The sequence below is a fragment of the Anas acuta genome, chromosome 3 (genome assembly GCF_963932015.1).
Source record: "Anas acuta chromosome 3, bAnaAcu1.1, whole genome shotgun sequence".
Classification (NCBI taxonomy): domain Eukaryota; kingdom Metazoa; phylum Chordata; class Aves; order Anseriformes; family Anatidae; genus Anas; species Anas acuta.
In genome coordinates this window covers 32,897,946-32,915,479 of record NC_088981.1, presented here as the reverse complement: position 1 = coordinate 32,915,479, position 17,534 = coordinate 32,897,946, and positions in this window count along the sequence as shown.

Here is a 17,534-nt window from a genome sequence, read left to right as displayed (position 1 = left end):
TATGCTGTCTTGGTCAAGTTCAGTAACTTTCACACTGTATCTTAGAGGCTCAAACTTACCAAGACAGAATTTATTATCTGTTGGTTTGATGGAGAAGTAGAAAAGAAAGAAAAGAAAAAAATGTCAAGTACTCTCAAGTATGTGAAAAAGCAGCTATCTATCGGCTTCTTTGTTCTGGGGGATCTGATAAAAGAAGCAGCATCGTTTAGTGACACACCGCCTAGCCCTGCTTTTTTGCTCCTGGTGTGGATAAGCAAGGACAGTTGTCAATGGACAATCTAACCCACAGAGGCTCTGCTTTCCTCTAGAACACCACAGCACTTTCTTTCTTTCTTTCTTTCTTTCTTTTTCTTTCTTTCTTTCTTTCTTTCTTTCTTTCTTTCTTTCTTTCTTTCTTTCTTTCTTTCTTTCTTTCTTTCTTTCTTTCTTTCTTTCTTTTTTTCTTTCTTTCTTTCTTTCTTTCTTTCTTTCTTTCTTTCTCTTTCCCTCTTTCTCTCTCTCCTTCTTTCTTTTTCCCTCTTTCTCTCTTCCTCTCTCTCTTTCTCTCTCCCTTTCTCTCTTTCTTTCTTTCCAGCCAGAACACTGTCATAGAGTTTAGGCCAAAGTGATAACTACATTTACATACAGGGCCAGTACTTAATAGGTGATTTCTGCAAGCCGTATCAAACATTCAGATCCTTCTGTCTCCTCCCTGTGAAATCTAAAAAACATCTTCCCATCAAATCCATAGATAAGGGGGTGAGCTGGGCCTCCACACAGATTCTGTTCCTAACCAGCCCAGGAGTAGTGTGGGAATTTGATCCCTTTATCACTTTCTCCTTGGCTTTTTCTTTGGCCTCACTCTTCTCTGCTCTCATCTTTGATTTAGCTGATTGTTCTTTTGAGAGAACAAAGCAATTGCTCTGGATTTTACCAGGGGACGTTTTGCTGGTGGGATAAACCTGTCCAGATGTTGGCATTTACATCAGAGCTAGACGTCTAGACTTACTCTAACAGTCAGTGGATAGAAACAGGCAATCTGGGGCATGGGTAATCGCATTTTAACGTAGATGTTGAAAAAGCTCAGATGAACTAAGTCCTGGAAGCGCATATCTCTCCATTGGCTATAAAGATTGCCTGGAGCGTAAGCTCAAACATGAACATCAAAAGTTAGGTGAGATGAAAGTGTGTGGTCCTCAAAGAACCTACTACAAAAGCACTTCAATACTCACCAGGCTTTGGGTCTTTTGCAGTGCATCAAGTAATATCCATGCTTGTGTTTTCTATAATGATCAAATAGTAATAGAAAATCAGGGAGAGGATTTTCTACGAAGGAATCACAGCCGTACGCTCCTTGTCTGTGAGTGGTATCCACTAACATGCCTGAAGACATCTAGGCTTAAACTTCAGCCCTGAGCCCCAACAACTTCAGTTCAAGTATTTCTGCTGCCATCGGTGGAGTCAGATTGCCCCGTGTTAGCAAGGGGAAGAATGACTCCACAGAATACTCCATCTGTGGGAAGTGCTGCTTGTCTCGTGTTACCAAGCAATGTCCATATGATGCAGCCTTCCGTAATGCTTGCTCATGTTTCCCCAAAGTAAAAGGAGGCAAAATACTTCCTCCTCATCTCTAAATTTACACCACGAAGGTGTATCAACTCAGTTGACTTCATCAGCACAGTTTGCAGCTTGTCAGCAGTGAGACCTCGTCTTGTCCACGTCGTGACAGGAGGACACATTCAGACCTCCTCCAAATCCTGTAAAGAGTAGGCATTGCAACTGCTTCCCCCACTGATGATGCAGCCAGAGAGAGTCTAGCAACCTTAGGTAGCAGGCTTTTAACCAAGTAATGACAAAGTACTCTCCTATTTAGCTGCCAGAGCAATTGCAATGCCAGTATCATGACTGGAGAATGAAACTGAAAAGCTTTGCCACCCTCCTCCCCATACCAACCATTTCTTCATATTCTTCACACTAGAAGACAGCAGGCGACTTCCTTTCTTTGATATCAGGGCTGGCTGTCATTTTATCCTTATTCCTCTTCAAATTTAGCTACATTTACACAACATCAGGATCTCAACAAGTTCATTAAAGACACAGCTATCACTCCATAACTGAAAAGCCTGGTGAGGACTCTGCTTCTCCAAAAGCAAATTTTCCAAAGATGTCTGAGCAAAGAGGGAGTTTTTTTGTGAGGTCACTCTAAACTATCTTCCTAATCATTTCAAATTGTCAGTGAGATTTTGCACTCTGCATGATCTGCTACTCTCTGCTCTTCCACAATTCAATGCAGCTTTAATTTTGTTTGGATCAAAGACCTAGAGGAGTCCAAAAAGCTATCCATGATGGCTAGTTGTCCTTGTTTTCAGACAGTCTAAGGGTAATTTCCAAGTGCTCCCCCTTTGCATTATGCGCTAAGATTGTTTTTCTCAGTTTTTCTCGTTCTCTAGGAATGCTTATTGGCAGGAGTCTTTGTTTCTTAGAAGTTCATCAGCTCTCACCATCTGTTTCTCCCATGATGTCACCGTTCTCACTTTTGCCTCATCATTACTTCCACGGCAATCAATCAGAATTGGATGCCTCAACTGTCTGACCTCTCAGAGGAAAGGATATGAAGTTAAATATATATATATATTAAAAAAGGATAATGAGAATCAAAACCAGGGAAAAATAACTGTTCGAAGTTTCTGATTGCCTCTAAATGTAATTCTTCTAAATTTCTGTATTATGGCATCTTCTTTAAAGAATATTTTCAAGTTGGTTTCCAAGAAAAATCTCTTTGAATTTATAGGTTTTAAAAGGTAAATGTTTAATAATGTTTTCGTGGCATTTTTAAAGAGTGATTTCTCTCCATTTTTGCACTCAGCCTCATATAACCTGAATACCAAGAGACAGTGTAAGAAGTATAGGCAGTTCTTACATTGTAAAAAAAAAAAGAGAATAGCACATAGGCATTCTAAGTTGAAGGATTCATTTATTTTTCTTAATATTGGTGCCTAACAAACATAGGAAAAATATATCCCTGTTAACAATCGCTGCTTTGTAAATTTGGATATAAGACATCTGTTGGTTCTGAAACATACATACATCAAAATCAAGGAGAACCCAAATGCAAGAACTTTGTTGTTTCTAGCAGGGAAACAAGCAAACCATCCCCTCTTCCCATTTTTCTTTCTTGTCCTGATCACGCAATGTCAACAAACAAAGAAGGCCATAAACCGGGTTGTATTTTGCCTTGGCAGGGCACCTGTAGCATATGCTTGCTCTTACATAAAACAGAGCTTTTTAGCTGTTTTTTATTGCCCTCTCCGGTATCAAGGTGCCCACAACATTCCAGCCAGGAGCTCTCAGCTGCTTCTGGGGTTGTAACGATGCCAGAAATACCACTGCAGAGGAAGGCTTTCTCTCCATAGACCAGGAATAATATTTTCCACAGATCCCCAGCTTGCACAGGTTAATGTGACCACAGGCTTCTTCCTCAGCCCCCTGTAGGGTCTATCAGGATGAAAGAGTTTGAAAGTGCTTTCTTTGTACGCTAAACTTCCTGGAGCCAACGGGAGGGCTCAGTATGGCGTTTTGCAATCTGAGCATCCATCTAAGGGGCCGTGTTCCTCGCAAAGTCCCAGCGCTGCGTATGCTGCATATCTGCGCTAGCAATTACTGCAAAGGGGTGCAGCTGAGCCTGATCTCAACACAGCTGAAGCATGAGCGCTGCCAAGAACAGAGTGTGTTCAGCTCTGTTTTAAAAACTATGGTTCGTCTTCAGTTGCAGGAGCTCTCCTTGTTCTCATTACCTCTCCTGAGTGCCAGAGTCTGTGAGGTAAGCGAGAGAGCCCGCTCCTGCCTTGCCTACAATGAAAACTACTTGTTTCAATGTGGAACTCCATTTAACTGGAAATTATCCCCTCCAGATGTTTGTCTGTCCTCACTGGAGGATCTGGTACATCCCAAAGCTAAGCATTTTCTCATTCACCTTATGTAAATATACTTATATCCATAGGCATTCATCCAATAATATCCTGGAGTAACATTTCCTCTGTACTTGGTAATGAACACAATTCTCACCATATCACCAGTTTCATCTTCAGCTTGTTTCATGGGTCTTTTATTTCATCCTTTCACCTCCCCAGGAGGAGATTCCCTTTCTCTGCATCTCATGCTTGGGAATAGAGTAGAAAAAGTACAAGATTTTTACCTGGATCATGTGTCTGTCTCTCTAGTAGCATACCTGCAAAGAGGTTGTTCTGAACAGACCTTTGTAGATGATTCTCTTTTTTTTTTCAAAGTGAGAGGGAGGCTGTGATGGGGCATCAATTTTTGTTCTTGGTGTTCACCTAGTAACAGCCAGGCAGAAGTAACAACGGGACCCTGGAAATGGGTTCGTCCCAGAAAGTGGAGTGATCAGAAGACCACTGTAAACACACAGGACGAGAGGATGGCTGCATTACTGCATAGTCACCATACTCCCCTCAGATGGTCTCTCCCTGGGGTCCAATGTTCCCCTTGTACAGTTTCAAGCAAGATGCCCATCAGTGCTCAGGGATCAGCGTAACTGATCCCTTTCAGTAGTTATGGATGAACACCCCACTTCTGAAGGCTGAATCAAAGAGGGCCCTGGTAATCTCCAGTTGCATCATCTGCTTCCACAGACGCATGATCAGACTCTTCCCCTCCACTTCCCTCGCCCTTAGTTTCATCAGCCCTTCCCCTTTCCTCCTCAGTCGCTCTCCACATCTCAGTTTGCCCTGCAATACTCTCCCTCCATCTCCCACCGTTCACCCTTATGTCGCATGCATGAATAGCAGTGGGTGGAGCGGCTGCTGAAATCGTGCTGGATCCACAGTATGGGCAGTGGGGTCTGCATGCACTTAAGCAAAAATCCTTGAGGGAAATCCTAGAGCCAAGCTAAGGCGTCAGGATTTTGCTCAGTAGATCTGTAGCTGAGAAAATGAACCCCTGGCACCAAGCAAGATAAGCAGGGGGTGTTGAAAGTAGGCTGTGTGCCGAGAACTCCCCTTGCTAATCCCTGCCTCTGGCTTTGAGGGTGACCTAGAGGGGGACTGCTAATTTGCCTCTAGATGATGAGACGGCTTCAGGAGGAGGGCCAAGGGTGACCTTCAGCTTCTCATTTCTTCGCTTCACCTCGCCTCACAGTGACCACTTTGCTCACCGCCGCACCGGCCCAAGTCTCTGCTTCATCAAAAGAAACCGGAGTTCAGCGTCTATTCTGGGAAATACAGATGGGAGTGAAGGGAAGGAGGGGGGAGACCCGTTTCCATGGTTTCAAGCTCTTTCTTTCCCGACATTGCTTCCCTCCTCTTCAGCAGTTAATTTCTTGGGTTTCAGGGCTCGGGCCTGGCCCTGCCTCCTCCCCAAGGTTTCCTGAACCACGGCAAGCACTTTCACACCTCGGCAAGTCCTTCGCTGAGAGAACAAGGCAGGGGAGCGAGCAGTCTGCTTTGCCGTGTGTCACACCCTGGCTTTTGTGGAGTTTTCAGGTTGCTCTGCCCCACCGCTGCTCCCTCCTTCTCCTCAAGCAGCCCCTCACGCAGATGAGGCCTAGCTGCATGTGGCCTCCTCTGCCCCAAACCATGGGGGATGTCATACCCCCGGGATACGCCACTGCCCTCCTCTCTCCTGCTGCTTTCCCCAGGGCAGGAGGCTCTTTGCAGCCCCCCTGTTTCCCTTGACCCCACTAAAAGGACACCCCAGCAACCCCATTTTGTCAAGGGGAGCAGCCCACGGATCTAACTCCTTTAGAGGCTGCATTGAAATAGGTCCTGCTGGTGGCATGTGGGGTGTCCCCCAGCAGGAGCTGACCATGCCCAGTGTCATTCCCTCCATCCCTGCCAGCCCACGGCAAAGCCTCTTGGCTCTCTCCTCCCAGGCCCTCTTTGCTCTTTGCCCCCCAGACCCATTTCTGAGCAGATCCTCCCCACAGACCAGAGGCAGACGTCCCCCCAGGAGACTCTGTAAAGGAAAAGAGCCAGCTCAGAGAGATCTTTTGTACTGCCCTGAGCCCAGGCTGATTTTTCCTGGGAACACCTCCCGCTTGCTTTTTCTGTGAAGGAATGAATGTAGCAAAGCTTAGAGTTGGGCTCATGGCTACAAGTCCAAACACAAGAAAAGGGAAAGCAGGACTGAAAAGCTAGCTACCCTATCATTAAAATATGAAAAGGATTAAGCTTATCTTCTCCTTAGGAAATAGAGGAGAAGTGGGAAGTAGCAGTGTAAGGGGCCTACAGTCGAACAAGCTTTGTTTGCAGGATAAGTGGCTTTTATTCCTGGTGAGGAGAGCTAAGCCGTGTTTACAAATAATGCTGACGGTCCAGCCCTGACTGTGCTCCAAAAATGCACCATCCCTACTCCTGGATTGCCTCAGCATTGTGTCCCCAGAGGCAGGGAGAAGCAATAAATTAGAGCTGCTATCCAAAACATGACACAACTTTTGAGCAATATTTTCTTGTGCCTTGTGGTACGTAGAGGGCTGCTGTCCCCACCATCCCACTGGCAATTGCTCTGGTAACAAAAATATTATTGTCTGCACTGTGATGGACAATAAAGACCCCTCGGGCTCATTGTTTTAGAGTCGGGATTTAGCCCAAGTATCCTCACCACGCCTCTGCCTCTAAATGCTGTGATTCAGTGACTTGGCTGTGGGCTGGAGAGTCGCTCCCTCCCATCTGCTGCAAGGCTCGGCCCCGTAGGTGGGACGGAGGTGATGTGAGGGCCTCGGGCTGGCCTGCAGGACCAGGGCGAGTTACATCCCTCTGGCAGACAGTGCTTCAGAGCCCTGTGGGAGGAGAGCAGCCAAGAGGTAGCCAGCATGCCTCCTTCGCTCTCCTGCCCAGCCTGAGGCTCCTCTGCTGTGGGCTCCTTCATCCCACAGCCAAAAGTTCCCAGGTCCTCTGTCTTGTGAACCCTAGAGGGTACTAGAGAGCAATATTCAGCCTCCTGAGAAGCAGACTACTTGCCTGTGGTCCCGGTGGTGCCTTTCATGAAACTAGGAGGCAACCCTGTATATTGTGGAGGAGCCTTGGAGACACCAGGGCCTGAGCATCTCCCTCAGTCACCATCGCTCTCCGAGGAAAACCCTAGCAGGGACTGCTCAGCACAGGCAACATCATTAAATGCCTTGCAAAGGATGTACTTCTCCCCAGGTACTCACAAAAGGGGGCCAACACATGCAGGGTCAGCAACACCCCAACTTTAATGACCATGATTCCCTTCATTATCTCCTCCTCTGCTTTACAGGTAATGCAAGACATGTTTCCGTGATGGTGTGGGCCGTAGGAGACTCAAGGGGACTGGGCAACCTGTACCACATTACTCCAGCCCTCTGAGCTGTGAATCCATACACACCGGCATGGAGGAAAGCATGCAGTGTGAGCGCATACACTGCCCTGCCTGGAATCGTAATGCAGAATGGGATCATCCCGAACCCATCCCATCTAGGCACTCATCCAAATTTTAAATGTTCTGCGAGTTCAGACACAAGAGAAACATTTCTGCCCTTTCTGCTTTGCCCTGTGATGAGAGCAGAAGAGCAGCAGAGACTGGGTGGGAAGAAAGTCAAGAGGACCCCGCCAAATGATGTCCTAGAAAATAATGACCAGTCGTGGTGACTTGTTTCTCCCTCCTGGACCACACAGAGTCCTGATGCCAAAAAAAGCCCTTCTGCTTCCAGAGAGAGGAACATCTCTGATTCCTCCTGACAAGCCAGGGTGCCAGATGTTGGCAGTGCTGTGGAGCACGCTGGCTGTTTGCCAGTCTCTTGAGGTTGGCATGTTAATTACACCTAAACGTATAGAAGATTTGAATCAGATATAACTGCTCACAGTTATAACTTTCTATTTGGGCAGCAAAAGCACTCAGAAGTTCACAAAGCATGGAGTAAAACAAAAATGCACTTTCATAGCAGTGGAGAAACAGCCTGAAGAACATCCTAAAAAACAGAAGAGTTAAAAAAAAGTGTGCCCTTCTACTCTCTTGGCCCATTTTAACTTGGTAGAACTGATACACACGCCATATCACCCAGCTGAGCCTCTCCTAGAGTCTTTTTTTTGGAGATGACTTCTTACAGGTGAGATTTTCTTGTTCACAACCTCTCTCCCAGCCTTGCAGAGCCATATTTCAGTGATCCCCGAAGTTGTTTCCAGGGGTCAGATCCTGGCAGTAGCACAGTATTAGGAAGTGGAGAGGGGTCTCATCTGATACCTCTTCATACTACACCTTCATCCCTTTCAGGCCTGAGCTTCACCTTTCCACCAGCTGCAGACTTTAATATCCTCTTCTTGCCCATGGCCTGCACAGCTCAAACCTCTCCTGGCTGGTCTCCCTCTGCAGCTATGGGCTGTTCCATATTCCATGCTAACAGCAAATTTGATCCTGACATCACTTTCACCAACAGCCTGTTTGACAGACAGAAATGAAGGAAAGCATGTGGTGGGGACATTTAATTGCTTGTGGTGTAGCTGATTAAAAAGCTTTTAGAAAGAGCTTGGAACAAATTTTTCTTCAAGAAGGAAGGACGAGTCTCCCGATCAAAGCCAGGAGATATCTCCCTTCTGTGACCTAAATTAATGATACAGATGTTCTAGATAGCCTAATTCATCACTGTTTTCACCGCTTAGATGAATTAGATAAGTAGGATGTCCACAAATATGTCCAGAAACTGTTTCAAATAACAGCCAACCCAAGCTCTCCTATGATCCTGTGTGTCTATCAGCCAACAGGCACTTACAATCATTCACGGTGGGGTCCTTTGCAAAACTTCATTGCCCTCTGAAAACTCTAACAAAGGGTTCAGTCTTGAGCTGGAAATGGATCTGCAAACAAGGTGAATGCTTTGCATCCCTGAGCAGCTCTGAACAGTTCAGCAGTCTTGAAGTTACCTGCGCCCTTCAGCATAGCTGTTGCTGTCATTTCAGTATTGCCTTAGAGTTTGAAGGAAAACAAGAGACGTCATCCTGCAGAAGCCACTTCTGAAAAAGCCGCAATGTTTTCTGTCATCTTGCAAGCAAGAACAGAACTAAACAATTCATTGTCTATACAGGAAAACTAAAGTGCCTATGGGGAAAAAAAAATCATAACACACTTTGCCATTTTCAGGCTCTGCAATCTTTCAGCGTTAGAAATGTGAAAGTGTACTAACTTCCAAAGCAAAAAAAAAAAAAATAAAAAAATAAAATAACCAAACATCTGGGAAGCTCCAGATAATTATTGACCATGTTGTTTATCAAAAAAAATAAATAAAACAAAAAAGTGTTGTAAGCCACGATCAGCCCTCTGCTATCACACAGACCGTACTATACAAGCAACCACTGAAAATTTACTGGTTCTCACATATGTTTGCCTAAAGGACTGTGTTCCTGCCTGTAGCCACCTGGATGAATTTTGTTTGCATTCACACCACTTGAGGGAAGCCTGGCCAGGAAGAGATCTGAACCCTGGCAAACTCCCTGCGCCCTGCTCCACTCAGCCATCCCCACCCGCAGCTGCAGAGCAGTTGCAGGCCAGCACATGCGTGGCCATATGCAGAACACCCCGGAGTCGATGAAACCACATCACGGGCATGAGGAAAACCAGGTGGACACCAGACAAGATTGGTTGCAAGTGCAGGCTCAGGCCCAGGCACAAATTCAGGGGATACATCCCTGATGAAACCACAGAAGAGGCAGCAGCTATTCTGACAGCAGCAATCAGAGCCCAAGTTTCCAGCAGGCTTTTAAAAGTGTCAGACCTCCTGCACTGGCCCAGAGATGAAGGCACATTCAGAAGCTATTTATTGCACTTCAGGTTCTGTTTTCACTCCATAAAGAAAATAAATGTTTTGGCCATGAACACAGTCAGTTGTTTGGCTTTTGCTAAGCATACGCAGGGAAACTTCCTAGTAACATCTTGCACTGTCATCAAATACCACGAATTTGTTCCTTTCCACTGAGCTAGGCTCAGGCTTGAATTCTCAATCCATAGACTTTGAACTTGACTCAGGGTAACATTGTTTTATCTGAGGTTCACAGCCTCTTGAGGCCATAGAGGGCCAGCCAGAACATCTAGTCTGACCTCCAGCTGCCCCTAGGCCACAGACTTCAGCAGTTCCAGAGCAATACTTGGTTTCAGCAAATCTCTGTGAGCAGTGCCAGGAGAATCCACAAGATTTTTGTTTTTCAGCAAAGAAGAAGCTCAGGTATTAATTGTCTGGGTTTTGTTGTAGTTGTTGTTTGCTTGTTCGTTTTGTTTTTGTTTTCTGAAACAACTTTGAGAGAGGGAGCCACACAAAGACAGAAGTATGGTAAAATCTCCATCACTCTTACATCCCATCCAGGTGAGGACAGACCAGACCACATCCATCTGTTCTTCTGGGTCTCAATACCAAGCTCAGGATGAGGCCTCTCAAACCATATCTGGTGCACAGTCACTGGAGCACTTCCCTGCCTCTCGTCCCCACCCTTTCCACACCATCCTTCCCCACTGATGAATTCAGGAGCACAAATGATACCCACAAGAAACATTATTTCTGAAAGACAGTTATCCACTGATAATAAAAAAGGCTGAGCTCTCTGTGTAACCGCAACCAAGAAACTCTGTTGTAAAAACTGAGCTCATTCATAAAGAGAGACAAAAGGGGAAGCTGTGTGCAAGGAACAATTCACAGAGCACTGCTCAGTCAGCTCCGGCCCTTGAGACCCTCTGCAGACCCTTGCTCTGATACCCATCTGCACAGGCTGTTCTCAGGAAACTTGCATGGGGAGATGGAGAGAAAGGTGAGATGATCTTCTGTACACATGGCTCCGAAACAGCAATATCATGATGACTTATGAGATACTTTCTCTTGCTTTCACCATCTCCAGAGATTCATACAAACTGCCTAGCGGGTAGGAATGCTTATGGCCAAAGTCCTGTGGGAAAAAATTTTGCTGAGTCAAGCTGGTTGAAAAACAGAAATTCCGCTTTGTGGGAAATTCCAGGACCTTTGTTTTCTCTCAAAATTAATCGGAAAAGTAAGAAATCAAAACTTTGCAGAATGACATTTCCAAGCATTTTGCTTGAGTATTTGGAAGAAAAGATAGGCCAGCCAGAGTTTTCCAAGCCACAGCTTTGTGGGATGTGTGCCAAGTATAAAACCTTTTGGACATTTCTGTGCTGCAATTCCCAGAGCCACACCACGCCGCAGTAAACAAGTGCAGCATCAGAGGCAGCACTCCTAGCAGCATCACATTGCCCTACAGAAAATTCAGTGTCTGTGCAGGCCACATGTGTGACTTTCCCCTAGCAGACACGCCAGGCTGGAAGGAGATTCCCTTCCTGGCAGAGCCATTTGTTGGGCTCTCCTGGTTATCTGTGCAAGGTGAAAGTGTGTTTATATCGTGAGTACTTTCTCTTTCCACTATCATTACCTCTCCCACTCACTGTGTGTGTTCCAGTGACGTGCAAAGGAAGTTACAGCTGACATAGGAGAGGGACAGGCTTTTAAGATGTTCCCCAGAGCCTTGAAACAAAGGCTATTACAAGGAACTCTCTGTGCGTCTTCCAGCACAGAGAGCGTACGCACACCCAGATGGCAGCTCCTGAAGCTGGGATTGTGCAATCCTATGCAGCACCAGTGAGGCTTCATCCTGAATACTCACTGAACTGAGATCACAAGGCTGAGTAAGGGTGGTTTCATCTCTGCATCCTTTCACTACATCAGGAAAGGGAGTAATGGTCAGCAGCAGGCGGCTTCACAAGGTTATGCTCAGAGGACATAGTGTTTCCAGCGTGGTAGCACGTGGGACCACAGCCTCCAACACCCAGGCTGGAATTAGGGTGGGAAAAAGGGCAGGAACAGACCAAGGCTTGACGGTGCCTTTCTGTGCCAGAGCTTTACAGGCTTTCCCTAAGTCAAGCCAGAATCAGAGAGAGATTTCATTAAATAAGCAGTTCCAGGTTTCTCCAAGTGTCAGGGCGCTATAAAGGATTGTTTAACACTGATATGATGAATTAATTTTGCTAAATTCGGCCAGCACCTCCTGCTTCCAGACTGTTCAGTGGCATATTTTAACAGTGGCAAATGGAGGCACTGAGAGTTGCATCATGCGGTGCTGGTGAACTGAAGAGTGAATTTGCCGAGGACCAAGTGGAACACAAAGTGATGTATGGAGGCTCTTCATTGGCACACAGAAACAAGTTTAACAAACCACCACAAATTCCTTAAGGGAATCGGAGGACAGAAAGGCTGCAAGGAATAGATGTGGAGCACAGGAAAAAGCAAAGGGAGTTTAGGAAACAAAGTAGCTGGATTATTTCTTCCTAAATTGGAGCCTGAAGTTCCTCTCTGCTAAAGGTGCTGTATACTTCACACAGGCTATGCACCAAGAGAGCAACGTTGGGTCTCTCCACTGGGCTATAACAGAAATACAACTACAAGAAGTTATTTCAGATCACAAATATTGCTGTCAAGGTGCTGGGGGGGGGGGGGGGGGGTTACAAACACTAGCCCTGATTCTGCTGCGTTTCTCACATGTGTGTTCTCCTGCTCAACCTCCAGACCTTGTTAAATGACAGGGGCTCAGTGTGGTCTCCAAAGCTGACTCACAAATTGCTCCTTGCATGGCCAGGGCCAGAGTTGTACCAGCAAATTCATTTTGGGGGAATGACTTTTAATGAGGCTTAAAAGGTCTGCTAGGGAAGAGGCATGAAGCTTTCTAAAAATTTCATCGTGCTCACTAATTCTCCCAGACAGGAGAATCAAGACCAAGTGACTCGATCACATCCCTTCCCCCACCTTATTCCCTGGTCAGGAAACAGAAACAGCAGCATGGCACAGTGGTGAGAGTGACGCGTGGCTGCAAGGGTGCCGGGAGTGCTGGATACATAGGAAGCTCTCACAGAGCTGAGCTATTGCTAAGAGGTTTCCAGTGGCATTGTTCTACCAAAACTGAAATCAGGCAGTATGCCGGGGAAAGGGGTATATACGAGACTGACACTCATGTAGTACAGAGGGATAACACCAGGTAATTTGCTTTTTTAGCTCTCTTTGAATACATGGGGAATGGTTTGGGCCTAAGTGAGATTCCAGTGGATTCCAGCCTAGTGCGACTTTCTCTGCAGAGGAATGAATTCCACACCACCACCACCCAGAAAACAGACTATTATTAAAAGGTTTACTATTTCTACTACCAAACCGTACAGGAAGGAGAAGTGAAAAATAGCAGGACTGACAGCGTAGGGTGAGAGGACAGACAGATTATCCCTAGATCTCCTGCAGGAGCCAACTTTTATGATGAGCAAGGTTTACGCCAGCAAGGGTTCATCCACATGGTCAGATGATCCTGTGCAGTCTACACTTCAGTCTCCCCCCTCAAGCTACCCGACTTTGCAAGAGAGGAGTAGTGCCTTGCTGGCTCCCCTCCATTCTTTTGGGGCCTTATCCCACAGCCCCAAGTGCCGCGCAGGAAAACTGCACAGCTCTCTAAGCCCTTTCCCAGAGAAGTGGGAGGGGAGATGTCTGTCTGACCCAGGGCAAGGGGGCGGATTGTAGGAAGCCCCTTGAGGACTAGGAGCACGGGTGAGGGGCTAGCCTGCACCCACATTGCAGAGCAGTTATGTCAGCGGCCTTGGGGTTGTACTCTAGCCCATCTCCTTGGCTGGCCAGCCAGCTCGAGTCAAAAAGCATCTCTGATTTATAGGGATGTGGGTGTGGATGAAACACAAGTTACCAGCAACACTGGAGTTATAATCTTATTAACTCTGCAGTGAACACCCTAACCAAGCAGGGAGGCCAGGGAGACAGCGTGACTGGAACAGAGAAGCAGGGCAGCCAGGCTTGTAGTTCTGGTCCAGTTGTAGCCTCCCCACTCTCGTTCCCTCCACCCCACGCACCCAGCGGTCCTGGGGCCACCTGCACAGGGTGCAGGCAGGTCATGGCTTTCCTTTCCAGTCTCCAGGACGGGGGATGTCAGCAGCCAGACCCCCTCCCCCTGGCGCTCATCCCTCCTCCGCCTTCACCCCGAGACCCCGCAGCTGGGCCCAGAGCACGCAGCCAGAAATGGGAGCTGTCAGCGCAATCACTGCGGGTTTCACAACCTCCTATTACTGCAGCTTTATGGTTTGCTTGCTCTGTGTGCCAATATATGTGGACACATGCTCTGTGTCTGTGGATATACGTGCACCCATGTGTCATGTTACCCACCTCCTTAAGCACAGGGGAAGGCCAGGCCGGTGAAAAGGTGGTGTTCATGGTTTGGCATCTGCACGTTTTGTGGTCGCTCTTTGTATCAGATGGGCATGGGAAATTCCTACTGGACTCCAGCAACAAGTCTCTCCCTTGGCTAATTTTTAATGGCAAAGGTTTTGTAATCACCATCCGAGCCTGAGGAGCAGAAATTCCTGCGGGGTAATTGGCTTTGTCGGTCTGTTGGGTGCACTCAGTCTTGATCTCTTCAATTACTGTACGCATGTACCTACTCTCACACTGACACGCCGGCGAGGACAAGCCTGCCGGCTCATGGATGGGTGCGTGTCTTCAAGCAGCACAACCACCCTGGCAGCTAATGCAGCGCACGAGACCTGGGCCAAATCTAGCAAGGCACACCAGGCTCGGCTTGGTAGCAGCTACTTCATGAACTAGATCACAGAGGGGACAAGACCTGTGGGGATAGGGGGCCACCAGCCAGTCTTCTTCCACCACTTTGACTCAGCTCGATCACAAACTTCTCCATCTGCCACTGCTTAGGGCACCTCGCTCTTCTTTCCAACAAGGCCTTTTTCACATGGAAAATGCTGTAGCAAACCTTCCCCGTGGAGACACAGCTTCCCCTGGCAAAAAGTCTGCCTTTGCCAGGGTGGCTTATCCCTGCTGAATTTGCTGCCAGCAGAACAGCACATCGTCTTAAGACTCTTGACAGCATTGCCGCATCAACGGGAGGGACAGGATGACTTTTTCTTTCCTTAATTAATTGGGTTATGCAGGCAAAAAAGTTTTGGGAATGGATCAGGCTGATGACCCCTTAATGCTGCCTCATCAGCATGCAGCATTTAAAGGATGTATGTGACACTGAAGCATGCTTTGAAGCCCCTCCATGGGGCCCAGGAGGGCTGTGCATAGGCACAAATCTTCAAGCCCAGCATCCGTTGTCATTACACGCTGAACACCACTGAGGGCTCGGGCACAGCAAACGAGGTCAGTGTACATGTGGGTTATCCTCCTCATGCAGCCCATATCTTCACCATAAGGTGACCAGCACGTTCCTCTATACCATATCTGTCCCTCTCATGTCCCACCTGTCCCACATGCTGCTGCTGTCCCTCCCCATCCTCCCCACCTTCTCCCTGGGACAGTATCTTTGCCTTTCCCCACTAGACCGCAGATCTACTGCCCTTTTCCCTCTGCTAGTGGCCTGTGGGTTGTTCCCCCACGCCGCTGGAGTTCACCGCAGGCAACTTTCACTCCCTCATCTCCTCTAATTGCGGTCGGCACCCCCCGGGCTGGGGGGGCTCATAAATACTGCGGCCTTGTGAGGGAGTCTCCCAGCCAGTAATTGCCTGAACTTTCCAGATGCACTTCCAGCAAGAAATTAAAAAGCAATGTGACCCTTGTCAAGGGCACAGGCACCCCCCACAATGCAAACACCCTCTCCCAGGAAAACCCCGTCCCCACAGGCCAGCGGGGCCAGATGGAGCCGCAGTGGCAGAGGCGCTGGGGGTCCATAAATCAGGCTTCCCCACAGCCTCTTATCAGCATTGCGGGTGCTGCAGGAGGGAGATAAGGGCCCACCGGGGCAGGCCCGGCTCTCCTGAGAGCCTCCAGGCCAGCAGGCCTGGCCAGCAGCCGGCCACCCTTGCTCCCTGCAGCGCCTGGGCCTGCGGCCTCAGTACCCGGCTCCTCTCTGCCATCACAGTGTGCTGCTCGGCAGGCCTGGTGGCTTTACCCAGGCAGGCTGCCACTTCCCCGTCCCCTCTGCAACATGAGAAACAGCTTCGGGGCCTAATGGAAAACAAGCAATTAACGAGCAAAACAGCAGCGCTGACAAACAGGATTGGGGTGTGCACCTCTGAGCAGACACCCCCATTTCTTGCTTCTGCTGTCATACGTTGCGCTGGGTGAAGCAGGCTTGCCCCTCTCCCCTCGGGCTCTGCAAGATGTGGCACCAAGCTTGGCACTGTGAGTGCCAAGAAAGTACCAGATTACCAGAAAGGCTGCCTCTCCTCTCCGTGCATGCTGCAGCTGACTCTTGGCTGGTTCTGATGGCAGAAAGCAGTGACAGCAGCCAGGGCTGGTGTGGGGATAGTGGCAGAGGCGTCCTCATGGGGCACAAAGTGCTTCAGGAGTGCCTGTGATGTACTGCACCCTGAGCAGGCAAAGATAACTGGTTGAAAGGTCTCTCACCCTGCTGATCCCATTTCCCTCCAGTAGCTCTAAATCCATCACTTAAAAATTCAGTGTTCCTCTGCTGGAGAGCTGGGTGGCCCACAGGATGAATGGACTTCTTCACCCCTGGGGCAGCAGGGAGACTCGAGCAAACAGGGCCAGGAAGGTGCTGCCATGTTAGCACGTAGCTGGGTTATAATTTACATGTACATCCCATATGCTGAGTGCCATTAGCATCTCATCTGGGAGGGCACCCAGTCTCCTTTCACTCCTGAAGGAAACAGCCTCATTAGAAAGCACTTTAAGGCCTACGTGGCCATAGTTGCCTGCAAAACAGGGGCAGCTATGCAGAGACCAAAGACAACCTTGAACATTAGGTTCGTTCCCCTCTGATGGAGTTAGAAGGATGGCATTTCACATGGTGGGCAGTCTCAAGCTGGCCGGTTTCCCTGAGGGGATGCAGCAAACACACTCATCCCTGCTGCAATTTCGGTGACCTCAGGTGGCATGCAATAGGGGTGGTTTGGGTTTGCGTATTTAAAATGACACCTATGAGAGATTGCCCAAAGGTCCAGTAAAGATCAATTAGCTGGTAGAAGAGAAACCTTTAACTGCATGGCTAGTCAACATAAGACGGAACCTTGGGGCACTGAAAATGCGATTGAGTCCATGCCAAGTGTGGCCTTGCTGTTGTCACTAACATCATTCTCAGTGACTGTGACAAATACTGTCCTTTCCCACACTCCTTTAGGTAAGGTGCAACCACTTCAGTAGCCCCAAAGAAGCTTCAGAGGCAGGTGGGGCCTCCAATGGTCAAACCAGTGCTCCCAGCTACATGGGAGGGCTTTGCCTTTGGGTGGAGTTGTCCCAGAGCAGCTTGCCCACACCTAATTCCCCACACTCCCAGGACTCTGGAAGGCCACAGCCCCGTCCTTTTCCACTGTGCTGCCATCACCTCCACTTAACGAGTGTCATAAAGCCCAGCGCAGGGCCCCAGATGGAAGTCCAGGGGGAGGAGGGGTGCTGAGTCTGTATATTCTTCCAAATCTCCCCCTACACACTCCTCCATGCAGAAATATCCCTGCTCCTATCAGCGGTTTTGGAGCTGACGTCCTTTGTGACGTGGGTGAGGTCCCGCAGGGGCCACCAGCAATGATCTCTCCCCACCAGATCTGGCCTGCTCTGGCTAGGGAGACCCCTGCAC